This window comes from Lygodium microphyllum, chromosome 6, assembly GCF_053477565.2.
Source record: "Lygodium microphyllum isolate KBCC chromosome 6, Lygodium_microphyllum_v1.1.10, whole genome shotgun sequence".
NCBI lineage: Eukaryota > Viridiplantae > Streptophyta > Polypodiopsida > Schizaeales > Lygodiaceae > Lygodium > Lygodium microphyllum.
In genome coordinates, this window is record NC_141140.1 from 113082726 (window position 1) to 113103208 (window position 20483).

Below are 20483 nucleotides of genomic sequence, written 5' to 3' on the forward strand. Positions count from 1 at the left end.
CCTGTTGTGCAGGACCTGGAATGCAAGGGATTTACGGCTAGAGCCCCCCTGGTATCCAAGCATCCTCCTGCTCCAAGTAGAGCTCAATAGAGAGACCTTACGTGCCGGGTTCAGTCTGTTGAGATATCGAGCTCCACTCGTGATATGCCAGGGTGACCGTTGTGCATTTATGTCACCGACTTGTCAGTTGCAGATGCGATTGGTACAGCGCCCATGAATAATAGCTACATGACAGCTATCCTTATCTACTCTAGTTCGAAGCTTAGTTAGTATGCCACCTTAGTTAGTTGAGTTTGGTTTGAGACCCATATATAGGGTTCTTCTATTTCTATATACTAGAGTTCTTTTGGCTTACACAACTAAGAAGAGGAAAACTGTTTTCAGCCTCCACCTTTGTGTGTATGTTTCGAACATCCATTTCCGTCCGTGAAAGATTTCCTGATTTTGAGGAGTTGATTGCTCTTCTAATTTCTGAGGAGCAGAGAAATGGTGGTGCATCTTCTTCTGAAGGAACTTCAAAAGAAGCTGCCTTCTACTCAAATGCTGGAAGAGGTAGAGGCAGAGGTAGAGGAGGTCTGGAGGCCGTGGTAGAAATCAGAATATGTAGCAAACTCAAGAAAACCAGTCCTATGGAGGAGGACGTGGTAACTCTAGAGGCAGGGGGAGCCAAAGAGGTCGTGGTGGATGGAAAAGAGGCCAAAATGCAAACAGCAATGTTGAATGCTACTACTGTGGTAAAATGGGTCATATGGCTAAGGACTGCTATAAAAAGCAGAATGACATCATGAATGGTAAATTGCAACAAGGGAATTATGCATCTTCTAGTAGACAGGGTGATGATAGAAATGAGCATTTATTTATGGTGTAGCACATGAACAATTCTGTAACAAGTGCAAAAGAAAGCAACGATGTATGGTATGTTGACTCAGGTGCATCAAACCACATGACAGGTCATGCATAATGGATGGAGGATGCAAGGAAAATGGAAAAACCGGATTTGTGGAGACTGGTGATGATACTGCACATTCTATTGTGCAAATTGGAAAAATTCCTTTGTCTATGCAGGATGGGAAAAAGAAATACATGTCCGATGTATTTCATGTCCCGAATATCACCAAGAATCTAGTTTCTATTGGTCAAATGGTTGAACAGGGCTTGCAGGTCAGATTTAATTCCCATGGATGCTTTGTTGAGGATATAAAAAATAAAGGTCACTTGATAGCAAAAGGAAAGAAGAAGGGCAGAATGTTCACATTGGATGCAGACATGCCTGAATTGAGTGCAGCAATGTTTGCACATGGGACCGGTGTAGTTGCAGATATTGATATCTGGCATAAACGCATTGGTCATGTTAATGTACAGCGACTTAAATCAATGCAGGCCCAAAATATTGTTGCAGGATTGCCTAAATTCAAGGTTGCAAAAATGCATAAGATATGTGAAGCTTGTCAGTTTGGAAAACAGGCAAGGAAACCATTTCCTAGACATGTTCAAGAGATTAAGAAGCCATTGGAATTAATCCACTCTGATGTGTGGACTACTAAAGCTGCATCTCTTAGAGGCTGTCATTATTTTGTCACTTTTATTGATGACTATAGCAGAAAAGTTTGGGTGTATTTTATGAAAAAGAAAAGTGAAGTTTTTGGGCATTTCAAAACTCTTAAAGCTGTGGTTGAAAAAGAAACAGGCCTGCAAATAAAATGCCTAAGGTCAGATGGAGGGGGAGAGTACCTCTCAAATGAGTTTGCAAGGTTCTTGCAGGAGCATGGCATAAAGCAGCAATATTCATGCAGTCATACCCCACAGCAAAATGAAATTGCAGAAAGAAAAAACAGGCATATTGGAGAGGTATCTCGTGCCATGCTCAATGAAAAAGACATGCCAGATTTTTATTGGGCTGAAGCAGTTGCTACAGCAGTCTACATAATGAATAGGACTCCCACTACAGCAATACATGGAATGACTCTAGAGGAGAGGTATACTGGTAGGAAACCAAATATTTCTCATTTGAAAATTTTTGGTTGCATTGCCTATGTACATGTGCCAGATGAGTTGAGATCCAAGTTGGATCCAAAAGCTGAGAAGTGCATCTTTATTGGTTACTCTCTGCAGCAAAAAGGGTATAGGTGCTATAACCCTTCTACTCGTAAGTTTACAGTAAGCAGAGATGTTTTTTTTGATGAGATGAGTAGTTGGTATAAACCAATAAATGTGATTGATGATGTAGATGCACAAAATGGTAATGCTGCACAGAATTCACAGCAGCAGTCACAAAATATTAGTGGACCTGGAGCATCCTCTAGCAGTGGCTCACATTCTTCGCCATGGACAGGCAGATTGAGATCAGGAGAATCTTCTCAAAGCAATGCAAATAGTGGTATTCAGGTATCACGAAAAGGAAAAGAGAAGGTAGATCAGCCCATGTTTGATGTGAATGCAGGTCACTCTTATGTGGATGGTGAATCCAGTGGCTCAGAACAGAGCATTGATGATGAGTTGGGTATTCCTTCTATTGTTACACCTGGAGTAAGGAAGACCAGGGATGTTTTGAGAGCACCTGGGAGTGAACCTACTTTGCGCAGGTCTACCAGAGCTAGGTATCATGTGGATAGGCTGAAATATGATGGATTTACAGCCATTCACTATGCATATATGGTCAAAGTGATACAGGAACCAGAACCCACTTCTTTTGAGCAAGCCATGGGAAAAGAAAAATGGGAGAAAGCCATGGATGCCTTGGAAGAAAATGCTACATGGGAATTGGTACCTTTGCCTAAAGGTAAGAATGCAATTGGCTGTAAGTGGGTTTATAAGGTGAAGCACAATGCAAATGGTTCTGTGAACAGATACAAGGCAAGATTAGTAGTCAAGGGGTATGCACAAACATATGGCATTGATTATGAAGAAACATTTAGTCCGGTTGCAAGGATGGCAACCGTAAGAGCAGTCATTGCTATAGCTGCATCAAAGGAATGGTCTTTACATCAGATGGATGTAAAGAATGCCTTCTTGCATGGTGATTTGCAAGAAGAGATATATATGGAGCAGCCACCAGGTTATGTGCATGCTGTTCATCCTGAGTTTGTTTGCATGTTGAAGAAAGCATTGTATGGCTTGAAGCAAGCACCTAGAGCATGATCTGACAAGATAGGACAGTATCTTGTAACTATTGGCTTTCAGATTTTCAAGACAGATTTCTCACTTTATGTGAGAAAAACAAAGAAAGGTATTATGCTACTTGTCATTTATGTTGATGATTTGATTATCACAGGTGATAGTGATGAAGATATCCTTCATGTGAAAATGCTATTGAAGCAGAAGTTTGAGATGAAGGATTTGGGAGAGCTGCATTATTTCTTGGGCATTGAGGTGATTAGATCACCAAGTGGGATACGGCTCTTGTAGAGGCAGTATGGATTGGACATGCTGTCCAAATATGGGATGATAGGCTGTAAGCCTATTTCAGTTCCTTTGGAGCAGAATGTGAAGCTGAGCACAGATGTAGGTGAGATTTTGGAAGACCCTACTATGTACAGACGCATAGTAGGAAGTTTGATTTATATGACTATTACCAGGCCAGATTTGAGCTATGATGTTGGATTGGTAAGTCAGTTTATGCAGGCTCCAAGGAAACCGCATTTGGATGCGGCTAGACGCATACTCAGGTATGTGAAGTCCACATTGCAGTATGGACTACTTTATGAGACTGGGGTTCAGATACAGTTGCACGGATACACTGATGCTGATTGGGCTGGTAGTATTTCTGATAGACGATCTACCAGTGGATATGTGTTCTCTTTTGGAAGTGCTGCAGTCACTTGGAGCAGCAAGAAACAACCTACAGTTTCCTTGTCGAGCACAAAGGCTGAGTACAAGGGTGCAGCTATGGCTGCATGTGAGGTAGCTTGGTTGCATAAGCTACTTTATGATATGCATCAGCCTACAGATGGGCTAGTTGTCATTTATTGTGACAACATGAGCAGTATACACTTGGCAAATAACCCAGTCTATCATGCTAGAACAAAGCACATTGAGGTGCATTATCACTATGTGCGGGAGAGGGCTTTACTAGGTCTTATTGATCTAGTTTATGTCAACACAGAGGATCAGCTAGCTGACATATTTACGAAGGCATTGGGCGTAGAGAAACTGCGCAAGTTCAGAGACCTGCTTGGTGTGCAGGAATTGGGATTGAGCTCGAGGGGGAGTGTTGAGATATCGAGCTCCACTCGTGATATGCCAGGGTGACCGTTGTGCATTTATGTCACCGACTTGTCAGTTGTGCAGATGCGGTTGGTACACCGCCCATGAATAATAGCTACATGACAGCTATCCTTATCTACTCTAGTTCATGGCTCAGTTAGTATGCCACCTTAGTTAGTTGAGTTTGGTTCGAGACCCATATATAGGGTTCTTCTATTTCTATGTACTAGAGTTCTTTTGGCTTACACAACTAAGAAGAGGAAAACTGTTTTCAGCCTCCACCTTTGTGTGTATTCCCCCATTGTGCAAGCAAGAAAGCTACAAGTGAGACTCCTTCCTTCTCTCCCACAATCTTGATACGGTCCACGTTCCCGGCGCGGTCAACAACCCCCTTGGTTAGGGTCACGCAGGCAGTCGGTGGTAACTGAAATTGCCTCTCCCTTCAGGCCTTCATCCTGAAGTATAGGTATTCATTTAATTTGTAATTCATAAATCAAACAGTGCTCTAAAATCTCTAGCAAGCACAAACATTTCCATTAATCGACCTCGTTGTTTGGAAAACTGCTAAGGAATGATTCTTTCCTTTCGAATGTATCAGTAATCGATCCAAGGCGTCTGCAACTTGGCAAGATCCTTTATATTCTGGGTTAGGGTGTACCTTATTAACCCAACTTGGTCAACCCTAAAGTTCATTGGATACTTTAGTTTTTGGTTTATAACTTTCCTTATTTAGAAGGATATCCCAGAATACATCCTTTTGCAAGATAACTTGCGTAAGGATCTGCCATCCTTGTTGAGGGTATTTACCCTTCCTTCTTGTGAGTCAATCACAAGACTATATGACTTTGTACTTGCTGCGCAAGTCCTGCGATAAAATAATCCAATTTAGTTTCTTTAAGCTGACGTTTGTCAGACCTAGGGTCTCTTTTTAAGAACCTCAGGGGCAAACCCTAGTTCTTTTACATTTTCGAATTTATTGACCCTACAATCAGGGAAGGTATTCAAGTGCTTAAGGTATAAATGTGTCTTTGGTCTTTAAGGCATGGTATTTCTAAGTTTAGATTAATTTGGTTATCTTTTGGAAGGTAATATTGAGATCACCTCGGCACGGTTTGTTATCCTTGTGACAATTTATTTTTCAGTCCTAAACTTTATTGCTTTGAGGTAGGTAAATTCAATTTAATCTTCCTTTTTCCTTGCAAACGAAACTCATGCCAAATAACAATCTTTTCCTTGCTAAGATATGCAACTAGCAATGATAATTCCCTAGTAATTTGAGCAATGTAAAAAAACCTTTCATGAATTTCATGATGATTTGTTGCAAAAAGAATAAGGTTAATGGTGCAAGATGCAATTTTTATACCTTCAGGATTTATCTGAAATATACTACTATAGTAAGTAGATAATCTTGTTCGTAATTCGTTATAACGCATGATACTATTCGAAGAAAACTATGTTCTATACATTATCATTTGTTCAATTAAACTAAACTCCTTCATCGTAAATAAACTCGGAAAAATATATCTTATCCCTAACAATTCATCTTTGCATGATTGACTTAAAACCGATATAAAACCAAGAAGGAAAAACCTGGTTTTGGGGTGAGATATCCACATGGATACCGGGAGATGACCCTCCCACAGCTACTCCTTGGTCTTTCTTAGGCGGCATCGCAGTTCAAACGTGAAGGTAGCTTTTACTCTTTCTTTCGAATTTCCACCGTCTCTCTTTCGAGGCAAGGAGTCGTTTAAATGGTTGATCACGAGAAGGAATAATAAGACCTTTAGGTTCCTAGCTTCTTCGGAGAGAGGAAAGATTTATAAAACCTAAGAAGGACCTATAGGATATATACTTGGCAAAAAGGTTATGGGTGAGTGTGGCTTTGCAACCACATGAACCTTTGGAGAACTTTGGGCTTGGGGCAAAAAGGTATAGAAAGGGAATTATTCTCTTTTCTTGCACTTCCTCTACCTTTTTCCTTCTTCTTCCCTACTCTTCCTCCTTCACCCCTCTTCTTTTATTCTCTTTTTACTCTTCTACCTCCTATTCCTTCTCTCTTACCTCCTTTATCTTCTCCCACCCTATTCCTTCTTTCACTCTACTCTTCACTCCTCTCTTTCTCTTCTTTATCTTCTCCCACCCTATTCCTTCTTTCACTCTACTCTTCACTCCTCTCTTTCTCTTCTTTATCTTCTCCCACCCTATTCCTCTCTACTCTTCCTCCTTCACTCCTCTCTTTCTCTTCTTTATCTTCTCCCACCCTATTCCTCTCTACTCCTCACGGAACAACATCCGGGGTCCATGATGATGGTTTGAATGAGGGTCCAGGGGGGGTCCGTGACGCCCGGGATAGGGAGAAAAAAGTTGACTGGGGTCAAAGCCTATGTGGCCTACGTCGAGATGATGGGGGAAAGGAAGATATTACAGGGCTGGGTGGCAAAGCGGCCCGCAGATCTGCCGCCGCAGACTGATCCAGGGGGGAAAACACGTGGGCTAGGTGGTGGAGCATCCCAGCAGGCTGCCGCCAATGCAGATAGTCCACGGGGGGGAAAAGAAAGACCCGTACGACTGCAGGGAGGTGGCGACGCTGGAGACCTAGCAAGGGAACAGAATGGAGTGCAAGGCGAGGCCCAGGATTGTTGACGGCTGCCTACCACACGCGAAAGGCATAGGCGATGGAGGTCCGAACACCTCTGCAACGAGGGGAAAAGGCTTATTATATAGTTGGGGAAGGGAAGGGGTTGCTTTCCTCATGCTCCCGACGGTTGGCAGGAGTACACAGGTTTGCAGTCGTGTCCTCTCGCATGGACGGCCAGCTCGAGACGATGACGAGGGTGAGAATGACGTTGGTACTGACGACGATGATGATGATATGGACGTCGGCTTCAGTTGTTGCGGAGGTGGCGGAGATGGCGGGTTCACCCATCTTAGAAGCTTTATATACTATACTATAGTATATTACTAATGTATAGTATATTACTAATGTTAACCTATACCAACATATTCTATATTTCTAACGTTTTAATTTACCCTTACTAATTGACTAACCTTACTTAATCAACTAACTCCTTCGACCTCACCCTACTAACACGCCTACTAATATTTGACCACCACTACTAGATCCGATCCTCGGAGATGAGTGCCAATGTCAAGAAAAAAAACGTGTTTCCTTGGAATGTGCGAGGGCGGGATGAGGGTGAGACATTAAGAAATCAAGAACAAACAAAATCAAGCACTTTTTTCAATCATTTTTCATAAAACAAAAGAACCACTCATTTACACATAAAAACCGTGATTTCAAGGCATGTATCTCATAAACGTGTGTCCCCATTAACGCTTCTTCTTTGGCACTAGTGCACTCTCTCAGTCTGATCTACATCCTCCATCACTCCAGCATTATCATTTGCTCGGGACTCTTCATCACAACTCTCCCTCCCCTTTTCTCTTGAATTAATGCATACGAACAACCGCAAAGAGGAGAGAGGAGAGAGGAGAGAGGAGAGAGGAGAGAGGAGAGAGGAGAGAGAAATAATAGAAAATCAGATTTCTTATTTTTCCATAAAAATAGGTAAAATCAGAGTCATCTCCTTCCTCTGTCTATCTAGATGATTGAGAATCTCTCTCTTTCTCTCTAGAATATTCAGGAATCAAGCGCCATCGGGCACATTTGTTGCACCCCCCTATTCGTCAATTTTTAATTAGTTTTCTCCTTTGTTTCTTAGCCTAAGGTTATTAACCTTATAATAATTGATTCGGCCTTTTGTGTTTACACTGTTCCGCAAGTGGATATTTTGATTTTGGATGGGCAAACAAACTCAAATTCAAGACTCATATGGACAAATGGCTTTGCAGCATCAAAATCCATCAATTTGGCCTTCGTCGCACATTTTATGGCTCCTGAATTCAGTAGCTACTTTATAATGCCGAACCTTGCTAGGATTAAATTGGGGGTCAAACAACCTCCGATCAACAAACCGAGACTTACATTAGGTTCCTGACGTCAAAATGCATTTAGGAAAACTCTAGCTTCGCCCATCTGTCACTGTTTGATTTTTCATGAAAATTTGGTCTTTGGTGCTTCTCGGTACTTCTTGCTCCAAAAACGGTCTTAAATGCTTCAAGCATGGCCCAAAATTGGCTCCTAAAATATAGCTCTCATTAGCAACCATGGGATAGGGCGACTCAGCTCGTCAAATCTCACAAATAGATCTGTACATGCATAATCATAAAGAGCAACAAGCTGATACAAAAATTATGATCAACATAACATAAGGACAGGTCTCACCCTACCCCTTGACAGAATAAAGGCATGCAAATCCACAAGGGATTGGACTAGAAGAATCTGACAAAAATCCAAAGCGAGTCTCTAACCAACTGCTCTAATACGGATTGGCTAAAAAACCTATCAAAAAGGTCATCCTAGTGGTGGTCTAAACTATCTACATACCTTAGGACAACTCGACTAGGACCTCCGACTAGGCCAGGACTCCTATAGCCCAGTCATCATATTTTTCTTGTAACACATTTTCTATTCAGGGTTCCCATACTCGCGCGTGTAAAAAGGAGGGAGCTAAGAGTAGAGTGACCCAAGGAGAACATGGCATTAGTCTCAAGTCATCTTGACTCGAAACCCAAGCACTTACCAAGCTCTCGCGAGGCGACACTTAATCCTTTTTTAATGCTCACTTTTATTTTTTCTCTAACCTTCCCTTCCTTTTCTTATTGTCTAGTTGCTACCCCTATGAAGGCAAGGCATCAACCCCGGGTCTCTAACTCATCCCCAAGATCCTACCAGGTAATCAACTGCTTTTAGGAATCTACTTCCTTTTTCCTTTTCTGTTCTTATTGAGGGGTAGAATCCCTTTTTAGGCACCTCTATAATTTTTATTTTTTGATAGATTCGGAACTTGCTCTTCTTTTGATATTTTGGCAAGCTTCGCTAACTACCTCACAATAGCAGGGACTCCTAGAACAGCCACCCAACAGGTCATCAAAATAGGATCACTAGGACTACCCTCTATCACAAGTCCTTATCATGTGACAATGTCCTAATAGAAGGTAGAAAACAGCTCAAATCTCCCCTAGATATACCTAGCCAAACCCTAGGACTTCATGCCTTGATTGCCGATCCCCAACAAAAAAAAAAGAAATTAACCCCTACATACACATATAAGATTATCTACTTAAGGAAAAAACTCAAAAAGGGAACGATATCACTTGGAATGACCACAAGAAGCTGCTCCATAGCAAAGGCTCCATGCATTGACTTTGTCAAGCTATGTGATACAATAACTGAAACAGAAAACCATTAAACATACCTGCACCAAACAGACATATGGCCCTCTTGGCCTAAAGAAATATCACATTTGACACCCAACAAAATTAGCCCTCTTGGTTGAAAGAAATAAATAATGTAAACTCACCCTCTTGGCCTAAGGAAATCAAGAATTAAAACCCTAAAAAGAACCTGCCCTCTTGGCCTAATGGAATAAAACACAATAGCTCATATATATTCCCCCTTATGGATCTTTTCTAATAGACAACAAGATGCTCCTTCCCAAAGAGGAAATAGGACTCCTGCCCTAACTAAATGCATTAGATTGTGACCCATGCTTGCTGCATAAATAGCAAGAGGTGTACGCATAATGTGTTGTCTGACCAACCTATGGGTCCAAGATAACAAAGGAAAATGGGTCTCGGCCACTCTTTGCATCACCCATACTAACCATCGCCTACCATATACGGCATGTTTTGATAAAAGCTCCCATAATCGACTGGGTCCTATCTCATCATCCATAGAGATATCCAAACTAGGACCATAGTTGAAGAAAAGGTCTTCTTCATAAGCAAAATTCGCTAATGAATCCACGAACTAATTCCAATATCACGAAACCAGCTGAAGAGACATCCTCTCAAACCCATCGAGCAAGGTCATAGCAATGTGGTAATACATAGAAAGAATGGGATTTCACACTATGTAAGTCCCATTTAGTTGGTTCAATACCAACTTGGAATCCCCCTTTACTAGGAACAACTGACGGATACTACCTTGCTTAGCAATATTCAGGCTTGTGATTAAAGCTTTGTATTCTGCCATGTTATTGGTAAATCCTGCCCCGAGATAAATAGCTAACTTAATCACAACTCTATGTCCGGGGTCTCTAATAACTACCCCTATACTCCCTTTCTTGGTGGAACCCTTGGACACTCTGTCAAAATACAATGTGTATGTCCACAAAGGATTCACACTACCAGCCATCATCACCTCTACTCGTAATTATGATAGTCAAAATTTAGCATATTCAGAGGGTGTGCTGAAGGCTAGACCTACCTTCTTCGTTGAATAGAATAGGGATGATTGTTAGAATTCATAAGCAGTGATGACCGAAAACTTTGATTTTCCAAACGAATGATCCGTTCTCTTACTCAGTCACTTTATATCATTTACTCCATTGGATAAGCTTCCCTCCTTGATGATATCGCTGCTCCAAGCATGGGTGTTCCCTCATGATATCATTGCTCCAAGTATGGGTGTTCCAACAAATAAGGAATCAACTGCCCCATCAACCTCTTTTGTCTCTTCTAGGTTTCTCATCGACCCAGCATTGATCTGCAAGGCATTTATTTTGTTAGTGCATTTAGATACAATAAGGTTTATTCTTATTAAGATTAACTTTATTTTTAAACTCCACTCCTTCAAGATCAGCTAGTAATGCTGTGGACTTATTTTTCCCAATCCTAACGATCTTGTAGGTATCGTCCCATTTGGGCTCAACTTTTCCTGGGATAGCTCTCTACGTGCATCATAATATAGAACTAGATGTCCCTTCTTAAATGTATATTTCTTTGCTTTTAAATCATGCAGTTGCTTCATTCGATGCTTGGCTACTTCCTGGTACAACAGACTTTGCAATTTGAGTTTAGTCATAAAGCACTCGAAGTGTGCATCTTTGTTACCCAAATGTTGTGAATCTTATAGTTGACAACTCAATCTCTAAGGGAAAAACACACTCCTCCCCATACACTAGCTTGAACAGGGTATGGCCAGTGACTCATTTAAATGTCGTGTTATACACCCACACAGCCACATATAATTTTGTATCCTAGCCTCCCTTCTTTTTTGACACTATTTCTGATAGAATACTCACAAGCTTCTTGTTAATACTTTCAACTTACCCATTCGCCTATGGGTTATAAGGAGTTGTATTATTGTGCTTAATTTGCCACGCTTCAGTCAAGCTTTTAATTGCCTTGTTTAGGAAAGGGATCCAAGGTCTGATACTATTCTTTTAGTGGACCAAATCGGCATATAATCTAGTCTAACATGAAATTGGCAGTCTCTTTTGTGTCATCCTTCCTCGTCGCTTGTGCTTCTGACCACTTCACAAAGTAGTTAGTTGCCACTATGATATATCTCTTCTATGTAGAAGATGACGAGGTAATAGGACCCACAAAGTCAATGCCCCACTTCTAAAATGGGAGTATATCCATAATAGGAGTAAGTGGTTGCTTCTTATTCTCCCTCTATTGTCATGTTGTTGACAAGTATTTCATCTCTTAACAAACTTAAATGCATCTTGGAAAATGGACGGCCACCAATAGCCCGCTCTCAAAGCTTTTTGGGCAGTCAGTTGTCCAACAAAATGTCCTCCATAAGCAAAGACATGGCACTCTTCCAAAATGAATGGAACCTCGTCACGCATCACACATCAGTGATAGATATCATCAACCCCCTACTAATATAGTGTTCTTGCGATCAAGGAAAATTTCAAAGCCTCCTATCTAGTTTTTCCCTTCTCTGATTTTGATAAACCGGCTCCATTCTCTCCTGTTGATAGCTAATGCATGATAGCAACATACCAAGATGGGATGAAAGCCGTATGAATTTTAAACATTTTCTCAATATCACTTCTTTTAGCTAAAGGCTATTGAGCCAGAAGATATGAAGGCTCCCCAAAATCCACAAGGCATTCCACAATACCTTGCAACTTTGGTGGCTTACTCCTAATCTCATAATCGTATTCCTACAAAGTGATTAACCACTTTGCCAAATGATTAGGCAGTTGTAGCTTTTTCATCAGCAATCTAAGCCCCTTCGTCTTCATATAGAAAACTACCTTCTTATAGAGAATGCAGTGTCTGAATTTTTTAGTCACAAAAACCATTGCAAGGTATAACTTCTCCATATAGGTGTAGTTGATTTTTTATATGCCCAACTTTTGTCTAGCAAAGGCTATCGAGTGATATCATTTTTCCTCCCAGATTTGGGATAAACAACAACTAATACTATGCATGGTGGCTACTGAAAATATGTAGAATACTTCGCCCCTTTTAAGTTCTTTTAAAATTGATGATTTAAGTAGCTCCTGTTTCACATCATCAAGAGCTACCTTACAAGGGTCACTCCATTCAAATAGATAGCTAAAGGATAACATATTCATTAATGGCAACATTCTTTCTACTAGGGCATTTATGAACCTCTGGTAATACCCTATTGATGACAGAAAGCTATGTACTTCCTTCGGAGTGTATGGTGAACTCATGATGACTATGACCTTGATCTTTTCAGGGTCAGTCTTGTGATCCCTACTAAACTAATCACATGGCCTAACAGTAGCCCATAAGGCTCCCCAAAGATGCACTTCCACAGGTTAAGAGCTATGAAAAATTGTCTGCATCACTCAAAACACTTCCTTAAAATAATCAACTGCCTTTCTCTCATGGTGGTGGTTGCCCCAAAGTCATCAATAAATACTTTCAACTCCTCTGAGGAGATGTCACCAAAGGTCTTGCCTATTGTTCATTGCCATGAACCAGGTGCACTATTGCATAAACCAAAGGACATCACATGGTATGAAAAGGTACTAAAGACAGTAATGAAAGTTTTTTTAGCTTATCTTCTTCTACAATTTCCATCGGTTGTATCCCATGAAGCAGTCCATGAAGGAATACATTTCCCTACCCGCTAATTGATCCAAAATCTGGTCAATTAAGGGCAACAGGTAGTAGTCCTTAACTGTCTACTTATTCAGTTCTCTAAAGTCCACACAAAACTAAATTTGATTACTTTTCTTCTTCCTGATAACAACAGGTGAACACCATTTAGTATGCTGAACAAGGAAGATCAAACTAGCTTGTCACAATTTCTATAACTCATCGAATTGCTTGTCCCTTAGTTCGAAAGGCATACACCTTACTTTCTAATACAGAGGATGGCTACCTTCCTTTAGAGAATGGTATGAATAGCCAAGCTAGGAGGAATACCACTCATCTCATCATAATTCTAGGCAAAAATGTCATGGAACTTTTGGATAAGGGATACATAGTCCTCCCTTTCTTCTGGACTAAGCATGGACCCTAATTTAATTGGCCATGGATCATTGGAATACCAAGATCCAACTCAATTACATCTATGTCTCTTATTCGATCTTGAGGTTCTATTGACTCATGAGTTATTTGATAGATGTCCTCTGTAGTGGATCCTTCTTTGGGTTCATCATTGGATGATGTCCCACTAGTAGATACATCTTCTAATGTCTCTAATTCCATAGAGGATAGAGGAGCTCTCTCAATTTGAGGAGACTCACGATATGTATCTACTACCACATGATTGATACCTTTGCCAAATATCAATCGACCAGAAAGTATATCAACTTGAAAATTGGATCATAAGATCCATGGCCTTCCTAACAATACTTGATAGCTTGGCTGTCCTGCAAACCTAATGACCCTAAAGTCCACAGTGCATTCCACACTAGCAACGGTCACAAGGACTTTGGTATTACAACCTTCAAGTTGCCTTAACCTGTCATCAGCCATTCACAGAATTGTGGAGGCATCTTTTTGGACTGCTAGATCTAGCCTCTCCATCAATTCTGAACTCATGATATTAATAGATGATCCTATATCTACGATAGCATGATCCACTAGTATTCCATCAACGTAGCCTGCAACCCTTGTGCAATTTCTTTTAGCATGCTCCCACCAATCATCTCCTACTTGCGCTATGCCCAAAGGTTCCACGGGATACCTAGTACACAATATCTTTTTAAATTCCTTGCGCACTCCTGGAGACAGCTTAATCAGCTACAAGAGATTTACATCTGGTTTAACTTCACAAAGAGAGCTTTCCAAATTGAATTCGTGATAATTCGCTAGAGCTCTCTTTTCTCACCTAACTATTCTCTCTTTTGGTCATTGAATTGGCTTTGGTACTTCCTTCTTAGCTTTTGCTTTTCCCCTTGGTAATTCTTTATCCTTCTTAGCATCAGCTCTTCTATGGGTTTTAAAGATCCTCCTTCCATGTCAAGGTTAAGGACTTGCGTCCCTTTGTCGTCTTGTTTAGGGTTTCCATCGACAAGTTTCACATTACCTTTGTTGCCTTTTCTACCCTTTTGACATCTTGTAATGGTCCGCAGGTTAGAAGCTTCAGTGCCATTAATCCATACAGCCTCAATGAGGCTGACTCCGCTGCCACTCAGCAGCTCCTCTATAATAGCCTTACATCTTTGAAGTATTTGTTTTGGTCCATCATCTTACTGAAGATTGTTCCCTTGTGCACAATGGTTAACAAGACCTAGCTGTCTACTACCTTGTTGGAGAGAGCTAATCTTACTCCAATAGGTGGCAGCCAAATGGCCAGACTTCCCACATATGTCACATTTAACATTTGGACAATTTCTGGGGTAGTGTTGGCCGCTACACCATTTATAAGTAAATCTTGAGGGTGCACCCTCTTGAGGGTGTCAACTCCCTATCAAGTTGTGTTTTTTTAAAAGGAAATTGACATCAACATCTATTTTTCAATATTGTTCAGAAATCATGTCAATGTAGTGCTTTATCATATCCGTGACTTTGCCAAGGACATCAGAGGCGCTTGACTCATAGCTGTGATCGTCTATTCATCATTCCATTGGCCTAACAATTTGATTGGGCATTGGTTGCTAACTCACAGAAATAAAATTAGGGTTTGAAGCTTGGCCTCCAACATTTGCTTGAGCCATCTGATTGTCCATAAGCATAGTCACACTGGGAGGAGCTAGCAATAAAGGCACATTTTGGATCATGCTTCCTCTCACATTCGGGTTAGTTATAGCTATCCCTTGACTTCCATTGCCCCATTGGTGAATGATAGATTATTTCCCACAACTAGACCCATATTAAGATTGGTCCAAGAGGCATAGGCTGCTTGTAGTCGGGATTCTATTTATTGTGCTTGTCTAATGACAATGTCTACATTCGCCAAAGTGACACTACTCAAGTGCACCTGAATGTTGAAATCTAGACCATGCAAAAAATATTGATATTGGGTAGTTGCTAGGATAGGGAAAGAGGCTTGCAATTTTCCAAAGACCTATTTTAACTTCTTGGCATATGCTCGGATATCCTCATGTGGCTCTTGATGTGTCACATTTAGTACCCATAGCCCATATTGACTACCCCTTTCAAGGGAAAAATCCCTTCGAAAAGCTTTGAAAAATAAATTAATAGTGGTTATGGTTTTGGCTTCTAGGCCGTGATACCATATGGCAGCTCTTCCTTTGAGAGTCATGTTAAACATCATTAAATGTACTTCATCTTGGATATGATAGTTGAACATCAACTTCTAGTATTCATTAATGTGTAGTTCTACATCTTCTTCCACTAACCCATTAAAGATGGGTAGGCGAAAACCTACAGTTGGCAAATCTGCCATTCCAACAAATATAGCAATAGGTTGTGTCGCCATGGTAACAACTAGATTTGGTGCAACAAGGATTCAAGAAATCGGAACTATAGCTCCACTCGAAATGGAAGGACTGAGTGGAGGGGGGGAGCAACTAGAGCTTCCCCCCCTAATGTACTGTGTACCAAGCTAGGTTTATTAAGACCCTGCCCTTACAAAGATATTGGTCACTCCTTTGTGGAGAGTATCTTCTATTTATCTAAGCCCACTGTCTAGCTCATTCAATCCTTTCTTACTTTTGGAGCTCCGCTTGATGGTCTTGTGAGTCCCTTATAGGCAAGCTTGGGCCACCTAGGGGTACTCTTCAACTTGTATGCTTACTTGCATGGCAATACACGCTTTCCACCAAGCAAAGGAACCAACTCCCATGTATGATTTTTCTATAAAAAGTCAAACTCTGACTGCATTTCCCTCTCCCAAGAGAAAATATCACCATGACACATGACCTTATCACATAAGTGAGAGGCTCACTTGCATCTGCCACCATAACATAATCAATGGAGGGCTCAAGCCACTCAAGAGGACATTTAGCTCTAGCAAAGAGTCTCAAGTCTGAGGAGCTTGCACATTATGTCTACTATCATGGTCATGGGCACTGAAGCACCACCTACTATTGTAGGATGTCTAGCTAATTGTACGAGAGTAGGAGGCTCCTCCTAAAATATAACCCTACATATCTTGACTATCCACTCAGACTACTTATGTATCTTCTTCTCATGGAAAACTATATCATGACTATAAATGACTTTTCGAGCCTGTGGATCCCATAGGCAATATTTAGTCTCACCTGCATCCCCATACTTAAGAAAAATGCATTTTAGGAACTTAAGATCCAGCTTTGTGCAGTTGTCCTTTTGTATGCTGTTACTGCCCCTGGATATGCAGATTGCAAATCGTTGATGCCATAATTTGCAATCTGCATCTCCGATAACAACCCCTGGAGATGCAAATTGCAAATTATGGCATCAACGATTTGCACACTCTGATTTTGCCATAATTTGCAATCTTCATCTCCAGGGGCAGTAACAATAGTGTACATGCCAGAAAGTCTCATAACTAAAGACACACAAATGAGTATACGAGGGAGGTTTTCTATACTACACCTCCTCTACCACCTGAAAGTTAATAGTACTGCAAGGAGATCGATTGATCAAGTGTACATTACCTCAACCCAAAGTTGCTATGATAAGCTTGCTTTGCTTAGCATACTGTGGACCCTTTCCTGTATTGTCTTGTTTGTGTACTCAATCATACCATTCTAGGGTGTGATGTATAGGGCGGTCAACTGATGCTATACACCTCTCATCACAAACTCCTCAAAGGATTTAGAGATATACTCACCCCCCTTATTTGGCTATAGAAATTTCAGTCTATACCTACACTAGTTCTCAACCAATGCAAGCCAACTCTGAAAGGTATCCAAGCATTAGATTTCAATTTTATCAAATATGCCTAGACCTTATGTGAATAATCATCAATGAATGTGATAAAGTACTTCTCACCTCCTAACGCATGACAAGGCATAGGTTCACAAACATTAGAATGAACAAGAGCCAGAGACTCACCCATGCGCAGAAAGAGGGCCAGACTTCTTATGCATACTACATCTCTACTTGGCATACAAACAATGATCACATGACTCAAAATACTTATAGTCCAGAGACAGAAGATACTACAAATGAGTAATATTTTTCATTCTCTCTAAGGACATGTGCCCAAGGAGACAATGCCAAAGAGATACATGTGAAACTACAACTAACTACAGACAAACATGATCTATGGATCCAATTATAACCAAGGGATATAAACTACAACTAACTACAGACAAACATGATCTATGGATCCAATTATAACAAAGGGATATAAACTGCCAAACTTGGCACCACGTACTAGAACAAGGTTCCCATGGGTGATCTTTCAAGAAGAATCCCCAAAGGAAACAAAGTAAACCTCATCATCCAGTGTGCCTGTAGAGACAGAACTCTTTGTGAGAGCCGCTACATATCAAACATTATGCAATGTGAACATATTGCTTAAACCAAACTGCAATCACATATCACTAATACCAACTATCTACAATACCAAGTCATTTTCCAAATGGACAGATGCAGTCATACTATGATAGGAGTAGAATCACTCTCTATGAGGGGTTACATGAAAGGGATCCCCTGAATCCATCAACCAACAAACACTAAGTAAAACCAAGTGAGGCATCAGTCAAGCAGTGACTCATCCAAAGAAGAAGCTGCAAGTATGTAATCATCATAAGAGTTAGGTTGCTAAACTACTTGGGCAAGAAGAGCAGGCCTTGGTAGGGGATGTTGGCATTGATCTCTTTGATCTTAACATTGGACTTAGCAGAGAAAATGCTGCAATCATCAAACTTATCATGTGGCTCCCCTTTTCTCTTTTCCTTGTGCTTATCATCGTGCATTTTATGACAGTGCGGCCTGACATGTCATGATTTCCCACAATAATGGCATGTTGAATCAGACTTACGTCCACGGGACTTACAACAAGACTATCCATAAACTTAGAATGAGACTTCTGCAAGTCTCTATAGCAACAATCATTCTCTCTCTTGCCATCACAGTGACCCCAAACAATCAAAGCATGAGAAATATGAGAAGCATCCATGTTCTTCCTATTTATCTCTCTGGTCATGAGTGCATTCTCTACATCAGACAATTTGAGTCCATTCTCGGGTATATTTACATAGATAGCAGTACAAAATGTGTCCCAAAACATAGGTTGCATGATCAAAAAGAAAAAAGGTGGAAGATTGTCCTTAAAGTCAATATCCTATGATGACATCTGGTCAATGATGTGTTGAGAGTGGAAAAAGATTGAATTTTTTATTAATTTTTGTTGTTTTTTAGGTCTGAATGATTGATTTTTAATGGATTTAGAGTTATGTATGGTTGTTAATGGAAGTTTTTGAGAGTGTTTTGGATGATATTGATTATGTTTTGGAGGCTCATGATGATTCTTAGTGGAGATATGAACTCTGTGATGTTCTGATAGGTTTTGATTGGTCTTGATACCTTCTATATAGCTTCTGTTTTGTTCTGATTTTCTTCTGTATGAAGCATGGATCGATGATTGATGAAGGTTGAAATATTTTGAAAGCTTATTGAATAATTTTTTATATTTTGGAATGGTTTTAGTATGAGTTATGAGGATTTGATGTTATCTGATGATCTTTTGTAACCCTCTATAAAACTTCTATAGAGCCTCAGTCTCTGCTCTGTATTTGCTCTGTTCCTGTTTTGTACTGTTCTATAGATCTTCTGTAAGTGTTCTGAAGAATGTATGTGTGACTTTGGGAAAGTTTTCTAACTTTTGGAAAGGATGAATCTAAGTTCAAAAGAGCTAAAACAAATGGAAGAAGCAGCTATGCTGAAGACTAAAGAGAAGACTGGAGTGATAGTGACAATAGTGAGCAATGAAGAGACACTGTAGTGGCTCTCATGCCTCTTCACATCAGACATACCTCTTGGGAGGTGTATGCACGACCTAAGAAGGATTATTGAGAGTCATTATTAGAGCATTGCAGTGAGGGGATGATGTACTATTGAGAGAGAGAGAGATAGAGAGAGCCAATTCTATGAAAACAGTGTAACTATATATGAGAGATCAAGAGACAGAACTATGAAGACAATGAAGATAAATACTATGTGATTGATTCCCATTCAAAAATGGTGTATTATTTTATATTCTTTGTTCTATTGATAGATTCTATGAAGATGTTGAAGAATATAGTTGATTCTATCAAATCCGTGGGAGATATCTACTATGATGCTGTGTGAAGAATTAGTGTTTCCTTTGTTTTGGTCATCAAAAGAATGAAATAAAATCTTGTTGATGTTACAAGTGTAACGTGTCCACCTGTTCCCTTTCAAGACATGTCTTAGCAGTCCATCGGGAAGAGAGTCTAGAAGGCTCCGCTCGAACTCCCATGGAATGTTACGGGGTTTGCAATCTAGGACTTCCCGAGTCTGCCACGTAGCAGAAGTATTCCGGCCGTTCCACTTAGGATCGACCTGAATCAGGGTTTCCCCTAATGGTCACTTTCCTAAACGGCAGCTAGCGTCAAACCCCAGGCAAACTACTTTAAGCAAAAACGCCAGGGACGAAGGGGATTCATGCTGCACTTGGTTCAAGGAGAATGGGAAACGACAGGGTTGCAAGGCTCGACCTCTTTGTCCATAAGGCATAGTCCCATTCTGTTCCCCTAAAACAACATAAAATCAAAATTCTAGTAATCTAAACTCTAGGTCAGCGCCCTTGCTGTTCATTTCCTTTGAGAAGAGCTCCTTGATGTCCATTTCGATTGAGAAAAGTTCCTGGCCAACCGGGACCACCCATCCGTAGGACGAACCCATGGCCACATCCACCGCACTTTTCTCAGGGATGTTTTAGTTGTCTAATTACCTACCATATTTAGTTGGACATGCATCAAGCAGCTTCTTTAATTAGCCCGTTGGACACTGGTTCCTTCACGTAATCTTAGCACTTGACATAGAAAAACAACGTCAAACAAGTTCCTTTTCAA